This window comes from Lepus europaeus, chromosome 1 (assembly GCF_033115175.1).
Source record: "Lepus europaeus isolate LE1 chromosome 1, mLepTim1.pri, whole genome shotgun sequence".
NCBI lineage: Eukaryota > Metazoa > Chordata > Mammalia > Lagomorpha > Leporidae > Lepus > Lepus europaeus.
Window position 1 is genome coordinate 177,960,550 of NC_084827.1, and position 17,928 is coordinate 177,978,477.

The window sequence follows — 17,928 nt, forward strand, 5'->3', positions numbered from 1 at the left end:
GCACTACCTCACTTAATTCTCATAGCAAGCCGGATGGTGGGAACTGCTGTTATTCCCATTTGATGAGAAGGCTGAACTTCTTGGTGATACATTTTACAAGACCAAAGAGAAAATAACTCTCAGGACCAAGATGTGAATGCTGGCAGGCAGACCCCAGGGCCTGAGCTCTCAACTGCCGTCTGACGATCCTCTCTGAAGCCCAGTGACTGTTTCCTGCCTGCCACCCTCACCTCCTCCCCTCTCCTTTTCCTTCTCTTCTTTCCTTCTGTTGCTGTATACACTCACACTCGTATGCTTATTATTTATTCTTTTTTTATTTTTTATTTTTGACAGGCAGAGTGGACAGTGAGAGAGAGAGAGAGACAGAGAGAAAGGTCTTCCTTTGCCGTTGGTTCACCCTCCAATGGCCGCTGCGGCCGGCGCGCTGCGGCCGGCACACCGCGCTGATCCGAAGGCAGGAGCCAGTTGCTTCTCCTGGTCTCCCATGGGGTGCAGGGCCCAAGCACTTGGGCCATCCTCCACTGCACTCCCTGGCCATAGCAGAGAGCTGGCCTGGAAGAGGGGCAACAGGGACAGAATCCGGCACCCCGACCGGGACTAGAACCTGGTGTGCCAGCGCCGCAGGTAGAGGATTAGTCTGTCGAGCCATGGGGCCGGCTATTTATTCATTTACTTTTAGCACATTTCATGTGGCTGGCACTGGGGACATTGCAAAGAGAGAGGCAGGACTGTAGTCCACACTGCCACCTGCCTACCCATGTACTTCTCCCCTGCTCACTTTCCAACAGGCCCCTTTGCTGAAGGCTGCACAACCTTCCCTTCAATTCATAGTTGTCCTGTCACACAGCTCTAGCCAAGAAACAGCCGCAAGACCTAACACGTGGTGCTGCCTGCATGCCACACACTGAACATGAACTCGTTTGATTAAATGCCTTCATCAACATTGTGAAGGAGGTGCTACTATAAATAGAAGCCAGGGTGGGCATTGTGGTGCAGTGGGTTAAGCTGCCACTTGGGATGCCTGAATCCAATCTCTTTGTTCAAGTTCCAGCTTCTTGGTGCTTTGGATCCTGCTTCCTGATGATGTACCTGGGAGGCACTGGATGACTGTGCAAGTACCTGGACGCTTGCAACCCACATGGGAGAACTGGACGGTCCAGCCCTGATGGTTGTGGGCATTGGGGGAGTGAACCAACAGATGGAAGATCTCTGTGTGTGTGTGTGTGTGTGTGTGAGAGAGAGAGAGAGAGAGAGAGAGAGAGACTCTCCAGAATCTCTAGACTCTCTAGACTCTAGAGAGAGAGAGAGACTCTGACTTTGAAGCAAATACACAAATCCTGAAAACAGTAGAAGTCATTGGGTGGGGCTTCTGGGAAAGTTCTTTTTTTAAAAAAAGACATTAACTGTTTTCCATTTGCCCCACTTTTTTCCCCACCTGAGATGTGGACCCAGTGACTGGAGCTCTAGCAGCCGTTAAGAACATGATGATGCAGATCTCTCCATGAAGACCGAAGGATCCGAGGTCCCTGATGACATCATAGAACTGCCACACTGGCCTTGGGGTACTGCCTCTTTGAAGCCACTGTTTGGTGGTGTTTCTCTGATGAGGTGTTCATAGGGAAACACAGTTCCTAAGCAGGACACAAACACTGACCTTGAGCTCAGAGTGTGGGGAGAAGAAATAAGCAAAGATAAAGCAAAGTGAGGTAAGTCTCACTCGTGTCATATTCTTTCCTTGCATGCATAACCTGCATGTAAATTAAACAGCAAAGCCTTGGCGAGGTAACTGGTACGAGGTTTTCATTCCCAGAGGTGTGTGGGTGGTGTTTCATAGAGGGCCACCCTGGAGTAAGGGGGCACTCAGGAGGTCACCCCTCCCAGGATATGGTGATCTCTCACTGAAGTCTGGGCAAACAGCCCCAGGGATGGCTTGGTACAAGAAGGGATAACCAACCATGGCAGCTACCTATGACGGGATACGACTCAGCCTCCATAAGGATTGAAGTTGTGCCACAGGCTGCAAAACAGCCACAAAAGGGATAAACACTGCATGATTCCCTTATCTGAGGCCCCTGGACCAGGCAAATCAGAGATAGGAGGTAGAAAGTGGTTGCCAGGGGCTGGGGTGTGGGACAAGGTGGGGGGATGGGAAGTGACTGTTTAATGAGGCAGAGTTTCTGTTTGGGAAGATGGGAAGAGCTGTAGAGTTGGATGGTGGTGATGATTGCACAGATGGTGCGTGCATTTAATGGCACTGAACTGTGCACTCCACAGTGGGTAAAATGGTAAATTTCATGTTGTGTATGCATTATCCCAATCATTGAAAAGGCTTCGGAGCGGTCCGTAAAGCCTCCCCGCTGCAGCCTTCTTGTATCTCAGCTGGCCTCCTGGGCATTGGCAAAGATAAATTTGCTGAGTCAAGAACACATGTGCAGATTTGCACAGGATCATGCAACTTGTGATTGGAAAAGAAAGACCTGCAGCAAAAGGAATGAAGTTAAAAGCAGGGCAGTTGCTGGTGCCAAGGCAGAGGCGTCTGTGAAGGGAGTGCAGAATCTCTGGTTAATGCCAGGAACCACCATGGCATGGATCAGAAAAAGCCGGCCAGATGAGCGGATGAAGAGCTGGCCTGGAAGAAGAGCAACCGGGACAGAATCCTGCGCCCTGACCGGGACTAGAACCTGGTGTGTCGGCGCCGCAGGCAGAGGATTAGCCTATTGAGCCGTGGCACCGGCCTACTCATTTGTCCTTGCAAGTAAATCATTGGCAGTTAGTGTAATTTTTTTTTTGGTGTATGAACACACATCCTTTTCTAGAGCAGGTTTTGTGTGTGTTTCCTCCGTATAATTACTCTATTTTACAAGTTCAGACTCCGTGCAGCTGGGTTGCTCGAGGCTGCAGTTACTGATGGCTCCTGTCCTTGTGGCTGGCCTCCTTCCTCCAAGGGCATGTCTGCTGCTGCTGACTTCTGGTGTTCAAGCTGCTGGTGGTTCCAAAGGATGGGAGCCACTGGTTTACCAGGTGCTCGGTTGTGGAGAAGCTCATCTGGAGAGGGCATGACTTGGTTGTAGTCACACCAGAAGTGAGTTGGGACCTGGGAGAATCATTGAATGCTACAGTGAAGACCTATACAATTGTCTTACACCCTGGAAGATATGGACCACAGCTCAGAGTTTTTGCCAAAGCTCCATGGAAACTTCAGCAAGTTTCCAATTCTATGTTAATGGACCTGCCAGTCTTTTGTGGACCTTTTTCACATTGTAGGGGTTTGTTTTGTGACAAGAAATTAGTAGAATACTTCAAAGAATTTTTTTCTTTGAAAGATTTTTAAATTTATTTATTTGAAAGGCAGCGTTACAGAGAGAGGGAGAAAGAAGAGAGAGAGAAAAAGAAAGAATCTTCCATCCTCTGGTTCATTTTCCAAACGGCTGAATCAGCTGGGACTGGGCCAGGCTGAATCCAGGAGCCAGGAGTTTCCTCCGGGTCTCCCACATGGGCATAGGGGCCCAAGCACTGGGGCCATCCTGCGCTGCTTTCTCAGGCACGTTATCAGGGAGCTGGATCGGAAGTGGAGCAGCTGATTCTCCAACTGGTGCCCATATGGGCTGTTGGTGGGAACTTAACCTTCTGCTCCATAGCGCTGGCCCCAGAAAATTCTTTTGATGCAGTGTTTGTGGATCCTTTTGATAAGTGTGCTCTAATTTTCACTCCCATCTGTGGGGTTCACCAGCCAGTACTGTGCTATTATCTTGAAGAAGGGACACAGTGCTCCAGCTCTCTTTCTTATGTTCCCAGAAATTTCTTAAGTTTCTCATATGCCATGACCTTCAAGGAGAGAGTTTGGAACCAAATATCTCACTTGCAGGAGCATTTGGTTTGCCCCTGTTTTTTCAAAAGATGCCCGTCCCAGCATCGGGTCTCTTCTCTTCAGCCGTATGTCAGTTTGCTGGTTATGAGCTGACTGTGTTTTGGAAATCCCAGACCTGTGCTGCCCAGTGTGATCTGCATTAGTGGCATCAACTGCCACCAGGAGACGACTTTGTCTAAGACAAGTTCTCTCCCGGCATGTTAAAAAGACTACGCCTTTGGACGTTAAATCGGAGACTGATTGCTCAACTATGTTTTGTGACTTACATTCATCGTATTTGAAATTGCTCTCTAGCTTAACAAATAATTTTAGACCAGTTCCTTTCACTGTGAGTCAGCAAATATCACACCACCTTTCTCGTTGAGGTACGTGTGTATCCCTGTGACACAATCAGATATGTCTTCTAGGCTGCAGTTTTAAGTTCTCTTTTTGGGAAAATAGTGAAAAACAGTATGAAATGATACTTTCTTTTTTGCTAATCTTCTGATATCCTTTATAGGAAAATCGGTTCATGGTTTTATGTGCATTACATGTTATTATAGTATATCTACATAACAACTTTTCACATATAATTGGTTAAAATGAAACCTAGTGTCACCATGGATGTGTCGTTCTTCACTTGGTAGTTTTGACCTGCCAGTAAATTATAGAAATCTTTCTGGGCCAATACATACAGGTTTGAAATGTTCTTTTTTATTTTTTAAAGATTTTTATTTATTTAATTGAGAGGTAGAGTTACAGACAGTGTGAGGGAGAGACAGAGAGAAAGGTCTTCCATTCGTTGGTTCACTCCCCAGTGGACACAAAGGTCAGAGCAGCACTGATCTGAAGCCAGGAGCCAGGTGCCTCCTCCCAGTCCCCCATGTGGGTGCAGGGGCCCAAGGACTTGGACCATCCTTCACTCTTTTCTCAGGCCATAGCAGAGAGCTGGATTGGAAGAGGAGCAGCCAGGACTAGAACCAGCACCCACATGGGAAGCCAGTGCCACAGGTGGAGGATTATCCTACTGTGCCACAGCACTGGCCCGACATGTTCTTTCTTTCTTTCTTTCTTTCTTTCTTTCTTTCTTTCTTTCTTTCTTTCTTTCTTTCTTTCTTTCTTTCTTTCTTTTTTTTTTTTTTTTTTGACAGGCAGAGTGGACAGTGAGAGAGAGAAAGACAGAGAGAAAGGTCTTCCTTTGCCGTTGGTTCACCCTCCAATGGCCGCCGCGGCCGGCGCGCTACTGCCGGCGCACCGCGCTGATCCAAAGGCAGGAGCCAGGTGCTTCTCCTGATCTCCCATGGGATGCAGGGCCCAAGGACTTGGGCCATCCTCCACTGCCTTCCCTGGCCACAGCAGAGAGCTGGCTTGGAAGAGGGGCAACCGGGACAGAATCTGGCACCCCGACCGGGACTAGAACCTGGTGTGTTGGCGCCGCAGGCGGAGGATTAGCCTAGTGAGCCGCAGTGCCGGCCACCCCGGACATGTTCTTTTAATAACTGCACTGAGATCCTTGGATGTACAGTTGTTTATTTTCAAGTAGCCAATAATGATAGATATTCAAGCTTTGCTATGTTTTGCTTTTATGAATAAGACTATTATATAGTCTTATCTATTTTGTGTTCAGAAATTTCCATATTCTAGCTCTTATCCCAGGGTGGAGCCCTCTGAGTAGGATTGTAGGGTCAAATGCACAAATCAGATTTTATAAACTCGAGGAACTGCTTTCAAAATATTGAAAAACCTCCCAGTTTGACCAATAGCTTGTGACTGTTGGGATTTTCTATGCCCTTTCCAGCTTTAGATGTTGCTAAAATTTCCAATTTGTGTTAATTTTCTGAGCAAAATTATTGTGCTTTAGTTTTTACTTCCTATTTTCATAGGTATTGGTCGCTTGCATTTCCTTTCTTGGGAATGACATAATCACATTCACTAATCATATTTATAGGGAAATTTGTATAATGCATTGCTGTATTCCTCTTGGGTACTAAGAATACTCACACATCATTTTTCTTTTTCTCTTTTCTTTTCTTTTCTTTTTTTTTTTTTTTTTGACAGGCAGAGTGGACAGTGAGAGAGAGAGAGAGAAAGGTCTTCCTTTGCTGTTGGGTTCACCCTCCAATGGCTGCCGCGGCCAGCACGCTGCAGCCGGCGCACCGCGCTGATCCAAAAGGCAGGAGCCAGGTGCTTCTCCTGGTCTCCCATGGGGTGCAGGGCCCAAGGACTTGGGCCATTCTCCACTGCACTCCCGGGCCATAGCAGAGAGCTGGCCTGGAAGAGGGGCAACTGGGACAGAATCCGGCGCTCCAACCGGGACTAGAACCCGGGGTGCCGGCGCACATTAGGCGGAGGATTAGCCTAGTGAGCCACACCGGCACCCCGGCCATCCCACACATCATTTTTAATACGTGCTGTAGACAGTTTTTCCTGGGGCTATACCTTATCTTTTTGTTCTATACGATTTTCATTTTGGGGTTAGTCAAAATTGGCTACCTTTTTTTTTTTTTTTTTAATGGTTTCTGGATTTTACCTTGTTTTGGTCTTTCTGAACCTGAGATATATAAATCTTTTGGCCATATTATGCTTTTTTTTTAAATATATTTTTTTAAAGATTTTATTTATTTAATTTTTTAAAAAAGATTTATTTATTTGAAAGTCAGAGTTACACAGAGAGAGGAGAGGCACTGAGAGTGAAAGAGACAGAGAGAGAGAGAGAGAGAGAGAGTGAGAGAGTTCTTCCATCATGCTGGTTCTATCACTCACCAATTGGCTGCAACAGCCAGAGCTGCGCTGATCCGAAGCCAGGATCCAGGAGCTTCCTCTGGGTCTTCCCACATGGGTGCAGGGCCCCAAGGACTTGGGCCATCTTTTACTATTTTCCTAAGCTATAGCAGAGAGCTGGATTGGAAGTGGAGTGGCCAGAACTTGAACTGGTGCCCATATGGGATGCCAGCACTACAGACTGGGGCTTTAACCCACTGTGTCACAGCACTGGCCTCCAAAGATTTTTTTTTAAATGATGATTTCCACTGAGTCTGTGTCTGCAGAATGTTCCAGATTCTTGCTTGTCTGATTTCTCTCTTGTGGAGTTGTTGAACCAGTTTCTGTAAAGCGGAAGTCACAGAAGGTCTGATAGATTCAGGCTCCACTTGTCTGACAAGCACACTGCATGGATGATGTTGTGCACTTGTATTGCCTCATATCACAGGGGCCCCTCATCTGGGGGTCCCATTTTAGTGATGCTGAGATTCATCTGATTATAGGCAGACATCATCAGATCCCTGTTTTGACACCAGCACTCCTTAAGGAACCAGGACCAGAATGACTAAGTAAGGGTCCAGTTGGACATGTGTTAGCCTATAATCTCTAGGTATGGATAAGGGGAAACAAGACATCCTTGGCACCATTGACAAACTCTGAGTCCTGTAGCCCTGCCTGGTTCTCCAGCCTCTTCACCTTCCCTCCTTATGTTCCAGCCACACTGCCTGCTTCCAGTCTTTTAGACTGAGATGCTATAACTAGGTATGTATTTAAGGTTTAAGTGAGCTAGAATCCTTGTACCCCTGAAAACTGATGCTGTCTCTTTAATTGTCTGCTTGATATGCCCACTTTCCCAGGATGCACCTGTGGCCTCTGGGACCAGCATGCATGCTAAGACCCCACCCTCTTTGTGTATCTGTTTGGGGTAGCACTACCTTCCTTATCAAAAGAGGTGGAAGGCTGGAGAGAGCTCTCCACCAGACTGCTTTGGGACAGACTGCTCCATTCTCACTTAGAGGTACTGTTTTTTCCCATTCTCTCTCTCTCTCTCTCTCTCTCTCTCTCTTTCTCTCTCTCTCTCTCTCTCTTTCACTGGCAACCTCTGGGGGGTGGCCACTCTTGCATGTGAATGTATGTTTACTCCCTCATTGCTAAACAAATCCTGTTCCTATTTGCCCACAATTACTGGTCTCCACTTAGAAATTTTCTCTCTGCAGGAGACAAGAACCTGGATTGGAAATTAATATATTCATTGCCCACATCATAACCAGAACATTGCATTTGAATTTGGGGCTCTCCTGTTTCTGTTCTTTCTAGAATTCTCTTTCTCCCATTCACAGCTAAACTGTACCCCCTTAATCTTTTGATTTGGGCTCCATTGACAACTTCTTTGGGAAACTTCCCATGATCTCCAGATACAGCCCCTCCCTCCAGCAAGCAGCTCTCATGGTACCTGGGCATCTTTTTAGTAATCACCACAAGGGTAACTAACACTTCCAGAGCTCTCTGTTGAGCGTCTATTCCACCTCCCTGTGCTCTAACTCCATGAGAGCACGGTCCACATCTGGCTTTTCATTGGCTCGTCTTCAGCACCCAGCCTGGAGCAGGGAGCACACCTCCTGTGTGAATGAACAGAAGGCTGGAATAGAGGGGTGAGCCACGGGGCTTTGGCCTCCGAGGTTCACTGATGAGAAAGAGGGGCACCTGCTCCCTGTGACACCCTGCAGCCTGCAGGCATTGCCTCTCAGCTGACAACTATAAGAGACCAGCAGCACAGGACACGTGGAAATGCTTGCCAATGTCCTGTATTTTACACAAGGTGCTTTTCAAAGATTCAGATCTTCCTTCCAAGGCCTCTTGGTGTCAGGGAATGGAACAGAGGGATCTTCAGGGTTTGGAGGAGGTTTATGTTTAACAAAGAAAGGGGAGCAGTCTGTTCCTGTCCCTGGAGATTTTGGACATACTCCGTGGCTTGCATATCTTCAGTCTCTTTCTCCTAGGTGGGGATGGGTAGAAGCTGTGATGTCTGCCTTAGAAGGAAAGAGAAGCATGCCTCTGGGAATAATTGTAGTTTGTCCTTGGTCAATATTATGGAAAGTTTGAGTTGAGAAATGGGAAAGCCCGGATTCACACATAGGTATTATTGGGTTCTCCTTTTCAAAATGTACAATTCAGTGGTTTCCAGTATGTTGACAGATACGGGCAACCATTGCCACCATCTAATTCAAGATGATTTTGCTCATTCCCAAAGCAAAACCCCATGCTGACTGGCAATCGCTGCCTTCCCCCTATTCTTCCAGGCTGGGCATACATTTGATTTCTTTTCTATGGATTAGACTAGTCTCAGCATTTCATAGATGTTGAATCACACCACATGTGGTCCTTTCAGATTAACTGCTTTCACTTAGTTTCATGCATGCTGTGGCATGAGTCAGTACTTCATTCTTTTTCTGGTTGAATCAGATTTCATGAATGGATTTACCACATCGTTTGTCCATTGGTGGACATGTGGGCTGTTTGCACATATGGCTATGAGTAATGTTGCCATGAAGATTCAAGTACAGTGAGTCCAGACATTCTGACTGTGAATCAAGATCGTGTCATGTTGTCAGTCATCAACATTATTTCTTTCTGTTTCTAATTTGGATGCCTGCCTTTACTTTCTTCCTTCCCTCCACCTCTCCCTCTCTTTCCCCTCTCCATCCATTTCTCTCTCTCTTTCTTTTTTATTTTCTTTTATTTCTTCTTGACTGCACTAGACAGGATCTTCAGAACTATGTTGAATAGAAGTGTTAAGAACAAACTTTCTGGGGCCAGCCCTGTGGTGTAGCAGGTAAAGTTGTCACCTGCAGTGCCAGTATCCCATATGGGCACTGATTTGAGTCCTGGCTGCTCCACTTCTGATCCAGCTATCTGGTCTCTGGTATGGCCTGGGAAGCAGCAGGAGATGGCCCAAGTCCTTGGGCCCCTGCATCCACGTGGGAGACCTGGAAGAAGCTCCTGGCTCCTGCCTTCGGTCTGGCCCAGCTCCGGCCGTTGCAGCCATTTGGGGAGTGAACTAGCAGGTGGAAGACTTCTCTCTGTATCTCTCACTCTCTCTCTGTAACTCTGCCTTTCAAATAAATAAATAAATAAATCTTTAACAACTAAATAATCATATTTAAAAAAGAACAACCTTTCTTGACTTGCATGTGATCTGAGAAGCAAAACATTCAGTCTTGCGTCATTAAGTATATTTGCTGTGGGTTTTTCCAAGATAACCTTTATTAGGTTTCTGCTTTGTCTCAAATCTTTGTTAGGAGTGGGCTCAGGATTTTGTCATATACCTTTGCTGTGCCAATTGAACTGATTCATGTTTTTTTTTTGTTTCTTTTCACTTATTTGACAGGCAGAGTTAGTGAGAGAGAGAGACAGAGAGAAAGGTCTTCCTTCCATTGGTTTGCCACCCTCCCCCCGCAAATGGCTGCCACGGCTGGTGTGCTGCACCGATCCGAAGCCAGGAGCCAGGTGGTCTCCCACGAGAGCGCAGTCGCCCAATCGCCTGGGCCATCCTTCACTGCCCTCCAGGGCCACAGCAGAGAGCTGGACTGGAAGAGGAGCAGCCAGGACTAGAACCCAGCACCCACATGGGATGCCGGTGCCGCAGGCGGAGGATTAACCTAGTGCGCCACAGCACTGGCCCCTGATTCATGATTTTACACTTCATTTATTTACCCGCTACACCACAGCACCGGCCGGGAGACTCTTCTTTTCACATTGCATATTCTTGGCACCTTTGCTGAACATCACTTGAGTGTAGACCTGGGCTCACCTTCATGTTCTTTCATGCTTTTCAACACAGCTTAAACTCAGGTAGTATGATACCCTCAGCTTTGCACTTACTGCTCACAAAGGCCTTGGCTATTTAGGGGGCCTTTCTTTGGCCCAAGAATTTGAGGATTGCTTTTATAATTTCTGTGAAGAATGCCAATTGTATGTTAAGAGGGGTTGCGTTATATCTGTAGATCCCTTTGGGTAATATGGACATTTAGAAAGATCAAATCTTCCAATCCATGACACAGACTGTCTTTCCATTTATTGGTATCTTCTTTAACTTCTTTCACCAACATTTTATAGTTTTCAGATCCTTGGTTACATTCATTCCTAAATATTTTTTTGCAACTATTTAAAATGAGATTCTTCTATCAGTTTCTTTTTCAGTAGTTTAATACTTGTGTGTAGCAACACTGTTGATGCATGTTGATTTTGTATTCTGCAACTTAACCATATTTGTTATTAGTTTTAACATTTTTTGGGTGGAGTTTTCTATATAGAAGATCATGTTGTATACAAGCAGTGTCAGCTTCGTTTCTTCGTTTTGTGTTTGGAGTCCTTTTATTTCTTTCTCTTGCCTATTTGCCCTAGCAAGGACTTCCAACACCACACTGAATAGAAGCGGTGAGAATGGGCACCCTCGTCTTGCTCAAGATCCTAGAGAAATGGCTTTTGGTGTTTCACTGCTGAGTACAATGCTGTCTCGGGCCTCGCATAGCTGACCAAATGTATGAGTTCCTTTCTTTTATAACTGTGTCAGGACGTTGAACGTTGTGGAGTGCCTTCTCTGCATCTCCAAAGAGGATCATGGGGTTCTTGTTCTTCATTCATGTGCTGTACTCTATTGACTTGGATGTACGGAGTCATCCTTGTTTCCCAGGGGTAGATCCCTCTCGGGTGTTGGGGAGGAAACCCTCCATGTGCTATTCAACTCAGATATTTTGCTGGGGATTCTTGGATCTTTGTTCATCTAGGATATCAGTCTGAAATTTTCTTTTCATGTCTATGTGTAGTTTGGTTTTAAGGTAATGCTGTCCTTGTAGAAGGAGTTTGGAAGTATTCCCTCCTCTTTGATTTTTTGGGAAGACTTAGAGAAGGACTGGTATTACTTTGGTAATAAATGTTTGGTAGAACTTAGCCATGAAATAATCAGTTTCTGGGATTCTTTAGTGGAGATTTTTATTATTGATCCAATCTCCATAATCATTATTGATCTGTTCGGAGTTTCTATTCCTTCATGATTCAGCCTTGATAGGTTGTATGTGTCTAGGAATGTAACATTTCTTCTAGGTTACCCAGTTCCTTTTCCATATACTTGTTCATCTCTAATGAGCCTCATTTTTGTTTGATATGAGTTTTTAATATTTCTTTTTTTTTGTTTCTGATTTTAGTTATTTAAGATTGCTCTCTTCTTTTTTTCAGGGTCACTGAAGTGTTATCAATTTTTTATGTTTTCAGAAAAACAACTCTTACTGCTCTATTTTGTATTGTTTTTATTTTTTTCTATTTCATTTATTTCTGCTCTCATCTTTATTATTTCCTTCCTTCTGCTAATGCTGGGCTTAGTCCTTTTTTCCTGGTTATTTGAGATGTAATGCTCACTTTTTAAATCTGAGATTTTTTTTTGATATAGGTATTTATGGCTAAAAACTTTCCTCATATAACAGTTTTTGCTATATCTTATAAGTTTTGTTATGTCATGTTTCCACTTTTGTTATGTCATGTTTCCACTTTTGTTATGTCATGTTTCCACTTTTGTTTATCACAAGATATTTTAAAATCACCTTCTATATCTTCATTGAACAATCCATTTGTTCAAGAATATGTTTTAAAATTTTCACATCTTTGAGAATTTTCCAACATTCTTTCCATCCTGATTTCTAGTTTCACACTGTTGTGGTTAGAAAAGGTACTTGACAAAGTTTTAACCTTCTTAATTTTCAAAAGCTTATTTTGTTCTCTGCCCTGTGATCCCTCCTAGAGAATGCCCTATGTGTGCTGGATACAAACTTATTTTCTATTGCTGTTGGGTAGAATGTTCTGTGTATGTCTGCTAGTTCCATTTGGTCTAAAGTGCAGTTCAAGTTCTTTTTTTAATTTTTATTTATTTGACAGGTAAAGTTATAGAAAGTGGGAGAGACAGAGAGAAAGGTCTTCCTTCCGTTAGTTCACTCCCCAAATGGCCACCATGGCCGGCGCTATGCTGATCCGAAGCCAGGAGCCAGGTGCTTCCTCCTGGTCTCCTATGCGGGTGCAGGGCCCAAGCACTTGGGCCATCCTCCACTGCCCTCCCAGGTCGCAGCAGAGAGCTGGACTGGAAGAGGAGCTGCCAGGACTAGATTCTGGTGCCCATATGGGATGGCGGCACCACAGGCAGAGGATTAACCAAGTGAGCCACGGCACCGGCCCTCAAGTTCTGTTTCCTATTTGTTTTCTGTTTCGATGGTCTTTACTTTGTTAAAAGGGGACTATTTTAGTTCACTGGTAATATTATATTGAATCCCTTTCCTTTCTGATCCTCCTATATATATATAATTAACTGCTCTCATGTTGGATGTGTATTTACTTTATGTGGTTACATCTTCTTGATGAATTGATCGCTTTACCATTGTATAATGATCTTATTTGTCTCTCTGAATGGTTTTTGATCGTTTCCCTTCCCCTTGCATTCTGTCTATGTGTGCTTTTGTATTGTGGTAAGGTCTTGCAGGAACAATGTTGCTGAATCCTATTTTCTTCTGCTTTCAGTCACTTCACTGGAAAATCGAATCCATTTCTATTCATGGTACTTTTTGAAGTGTTTATAATCGTCCTTTTGTTAGTTATTTTTGGATTGTTGTGTCAGTGCATGGCCTCCGTCTCCCCGTGGGTCTGTCTGCCTTGGGGTTTGGTTTTCTGCCATGGTATGCCTTGGGCTCCTTCCATTTTATTCTGCTCTTCTACTACCGATTTCTGTTTTGTGGTTGCCAAGAGGCTTACATAGAAAATCTTAGGCTTACAACAGTCTCTTTTAAGTTGATGAAAACTTAATTTTGATCATATACAACAAATCCGTACTTGCACACCCTCCTCCATTTTAAGTTTTTGATGTCAGAATTTACTTAAATTTGTCCTGTGTATCCCTTGACAATTTGTTTTGGCTACAGCAAGTTTCTGCACTGGGGATAATATTCCCTTCCACCCTGTCATCACGATCCTAGAGTGTGCTGGAAATGACTGATGTACTCGTCCCATTGTGGCTTTGCTTTCATGCCTGATGTTATTAACAACCAGGTTTGATTTCGGTGGAAAGACTTTCCTTGATCAATTCACAGGAGGCAGATCTTGTGCTGACGAACTCCCTAATCTTTCCTTGGGGATTCGTTTCATCATGCTCTCCCTTCTGGAAGAGCTTGGTGCTATAACGTATTCTTGTTCTGCCAGTTATCTTCCTTCAGTGCTTTCTGGATATTATCCACTCTCTCTGCTTGCAGAGTTTCTGCTGTGAAATCTGCTGATAGTTATAGTTGCATTTGTGATACACTTTTCTTTAAGGGTTTACTTATTTATTTGAGGGGCAGAGAGTTACAGGCAGAGAAAGGGAAAGACAGAGAGAGAGGTCTTCCACCTGCTGATTCACTCCCCAGATGGCCGCAACAGCTGGAGCTGGGCCAATCCGAAGCCAGGAGCCAGGAGTTTCCTCTGGGTCTCCCACATGGGTGCAAGCCCTTGGGCCAGCCTCAAATGCCCTCCCAGGCCACAAGCAGATAGCTAGATCAGAAGAGGAGCCAGATCAGAAGAGGACTCAAACAAGCACCCATATGGGATGCCGGTGCCACAGGCGGAGGCTTAACTTACTACATCATGGCGACAGCCACATGTGATACACTTTTGTTTTTTGTTTTGACAAGCAGAGTTAGACAGTGAGAGAGAGAGACAGAGAGAAAGGTCTTCCTTCCATTGGTTCATCCCCCATATGGCTGCCACGGCCAGCACGCTGCACCGATCCGAAGCCAGGAGCCAGGTGCTTCTCTCTGGTCTCCCATGCGGGTGCAGGGACCCAAGCACTCGGGCCATCCTCCACTGCTCTCCCGGGCCACAGCAGAGAGCTGGACTGGAAGAGGAGCAACCGGGACTAGAATCCGGCGCCCCGACTGGGACTAGAACCCAGTGTGCCAACGCTGCAGGTGGAGGATTAGCCTAGTGAGCCACAGCGCTGGCCGTGATACACTTTTTGTTTACTGTTCCTCTCAATTTTTTCTTTGCCTTCAAATTTTGATAGTTTGACTATTATGTTTCTGTGTGTGCTCTTCTTAGGTTTGAATTTTATTAACAATTTCTGTGCTTCCTGTACCCGAGCCCTGGCATCTATGCCCCACATTGGGAAGTTTTCAGCTATCATTCCTTTAAATATACTGTGGCCCTTGACTCTTTCTTCTCCATCTGTAACTTTTTTTTTTTTAAGATTCATTTTACTTATTTGAAAGGCAGAGTTACAGAGAAAGGGAGAGCTCTCCCATCAGCTGGTTCACTCCTCAAATCACCACCTGGGTCTCCCACATGGGTGTAGGGGCCCAAGTGCTTAGGTTATCTTCTGCTGCTTCCCTAGGAGCATTAGCAGGGAAACAGATCAGAAGAAAAGCAACCGGGACTCCAGCCAGTACTCGCATGGGGTGCCGGCATCATAGGCGGTGGCTTCACCCACCGTGCTACAGCGCCAGCCCTGTTCATCTGGAACTTCTATATGGCAAGGGTTGGCTGTCTTGATGGAATTCCACAGTTCCTGTAGGTGGTCTTTGTTCTTTTAATTTTTATGTTTTGGATCCTCTGAGTAGAAATTAACTATGTTCTCTCTTATGGTTGATTCTTTGTTTTGCTTGGTAGAGTCTGCTGTCAAAGCGCTGTATTAAAGTTTTCATTTCACTCACTTTATTGTGTATCTTCAAGAATCTTAACTGATTCTTTTTTACTGTTTCTACTTCTTCGCATAACATCTTGCTTTTTCACATATTGTTTTATAATTTTTTCAGATTTTCTGTCATATATTCTTATAATTCATTGAAATTCTTTTTGAGCATAAAGATGAATTATTTGTCAATCCTTTCTTAAATCTCCATTTCTGTGATGTCCATTATTTCTTTGTTATATTCTTTTCCTATTTATTTATTATTTCTATCATTTTTTTTGAGGTATAGTGATTCCTTGTCTCTTTGTTGCTTTTGTGTCTTTGTGTTGCTGTGTGTACATTTCAGGAGGCAGCTCACTTTCTGGTCCTTAACTGGTGTTCTTTTGAAGGCATAGACCTGCATTCACTATTTAGTATAACCTGTGTTTCTGGAAGGGTCATTGGTTGTAACATCAGATTATAGGGCTTGCTGTGAATTCTCCAGATACCTGGGTGGTGTCTTTGCTCTGACATATGGTGGGTTATGGTGGGGTTGCTCTCTGGGCTCTGCTGTTGCATAAGGCCACTAGCTTGGCTCTGCTACCATGTGGATTTTTTTTGGATGGGCACTGTGCTAGCCTCTGGTCAGGCTGGTTTCAAGACGTATTTCCTGGTCAGGCAGAATTCTCCACTTGGCACCTACAGCCGGGCAAGGCTGCCAGTGCTCACAGGCTACACAGATTTGTTGCTCAGGAAAGATGGGGCCTGAGGATATGCTCCTAACACGTGCACAATTCAAGAATGCCTCATTTACATGCAGATCCATGGGTTGACTTGGGCTGAATTTAGTAGCTGTTTGACCTCCAGGGTCAAGCCTGTGTAGCAACTATACTTCTCCAAGATGTGCAGAGGTGGGAGCCTCCCTTCCTGTGTTGGCTGTGGTTTTGTGCAGAGTAGAGCCACTGTGTGACTTCTTGGGTCATGTCAACCTAGTTCTTTTGCTTCCCCAAAATCTTGAGGAGTGGATGTCTCCCTGCCTGGGTAGATCACGGTGGTGGGCTCTGAGCCTGGGCAGGGAACGCAGCAGTCTGAGGATTCAGACCAGGCTGAAATTTCCATCCCGCTTCTAAATGTGCCCAGCTCAGCTCCGCAGGTGTCTGACCAGGGGCAGCCTCTGGCAGTGATACCGGCAGGAGAAAGCAAACTCGCTGAGGTTAGACTTGGATAGACATCAAGAGATGGAGGTTGCGGGTTGAGGAAGGTGGCCTTTGTCTCTGCCTCTGGTTACTAAGAAACAAAGGCCATGCACTTAAGAGATATGCTTTGCAAAAATTAAATAGAAAACAAACAAATGAAAAACCTGGAGACTCTGTTACCGGGATAAGAGAGAAAAAACCATGAACAACAAGATAAGGGAGACTGGCTAAACCATAGATAAGCCCACTTGGGACCGGAGACTGACCAAATGGGAGGAATGGAGAGTGGAGGGCAGGAGGAGCTCACAGCAGGATGAACACTTTTCTCGAAGGACCTGCACCAACCTTCCAGAGGGTGGGAAACCCCAGGCCACTTCCTTTCAGAGTTGTTTTTTTTCCCCCTTGGTGAGGAAAGCCCCTTCTGACTGTTTCCCCAGAGCAGTCTGTCTGCTTTTCTCAGGAAGGCCTTGCTGTTTCAGAAGATCCCTCTCACTAAGCTGCTTGGCTGCGAGAGCTGTCGCTGTTCACTTCAATAGAACGTCGCTAAAAACCGCCTCCTCCACTTGTCCATCAGCCTCATACTTTGGCATCATTAGAACAAGTTCCCGGGGTTCACATCAGCTGCAACAGCAGGAGCTCCGAGGCAGGACCAAGGTCCATGAGCTGGTCCTGATGTCACCCAGCCTCACTCATAACTTTGAATCTTAATTATCCTGTGGGTTCTGCCATCTATCCTGAGAATTCTGAATACCGGCTTAAATAGACCAGGCAACATGGTACGTTTTTAAGCATTTTATTCAGTGAGAGACATGCACAGGAAAGTGAGGGCTTTAATTAGGGAAGAAAGAAGCTAAGTTGGGTCCATACCAGGCAGAGAGCAGGCAGGAGCCACATGGAACAAGCTGCAGGCAGAAAAGCAGAGAGCAGGTGGCTAGAAGGCCATGAGCCCACAGGGCAACAAGGGCACAACAAGAGTGGGGCCCACAGTGCTCCAGGCCTTTTATTCACTCCCAAAGGGGAGTGGTTATGTATGATTATGTAGTCTGATTGGCAGGTGGGCGGGCATCCAGCTGAGGTCAGGTAGGGGCATGGGATCACACAGGGGGCGTGGTCTTCCAGCTCACAAATCTAATCAAATTGATCCTATCTGCCTGCCTCCATCAGTTCTTCTGACCACTGCTTCCTTGCAGGCCATGGTATAGGTAGGCTAGCTCTGCCTTTGCTCTCAGTGCTCCTAAGAGGTGAGCCTGGAGTAGGCTTCTCGGGAAGTATCTCAGCACGCTGAGGTAGCTGGATGACTTTCCCAATTCTCCTTTCCCCTGCAGAGAGTGTGGGCTCAGGGACATGCTCCCTGTTGTGTGTTGTACAACCCCGGGGGACTGGAGGGGCAGTCTGGTCAAGACGAGAGGCTCTTCTTTCCCCTGAAAATCGAGTGCCATTCACTGTGC

At 45.5% G+C, this 17,928-nt stretch overlaps 1 protein-coding gene across 1 annotated transcript in view; it reads left to right on the plus strand.

Moving 5' to 3' along the window:
• LOC133761011 (UDP-glucuronosyltransferase 1-6) overlaps positions 1 to 17,928 on the plus strand; it is a 215,355-nt gene that overhangs the window by 4,547 nt on the left and 192,880 nt on the right. The window contains exon 2 of the mRNA XM_062193681.1: positions 1,441 to 1,706. The gene's annotated coding sequence lies outside the window, so the exon portion shown is untranslated. The remainder of the gene's footprint in view (positions 1 to 1,440; positions 1,707 to 17,928) is intronic.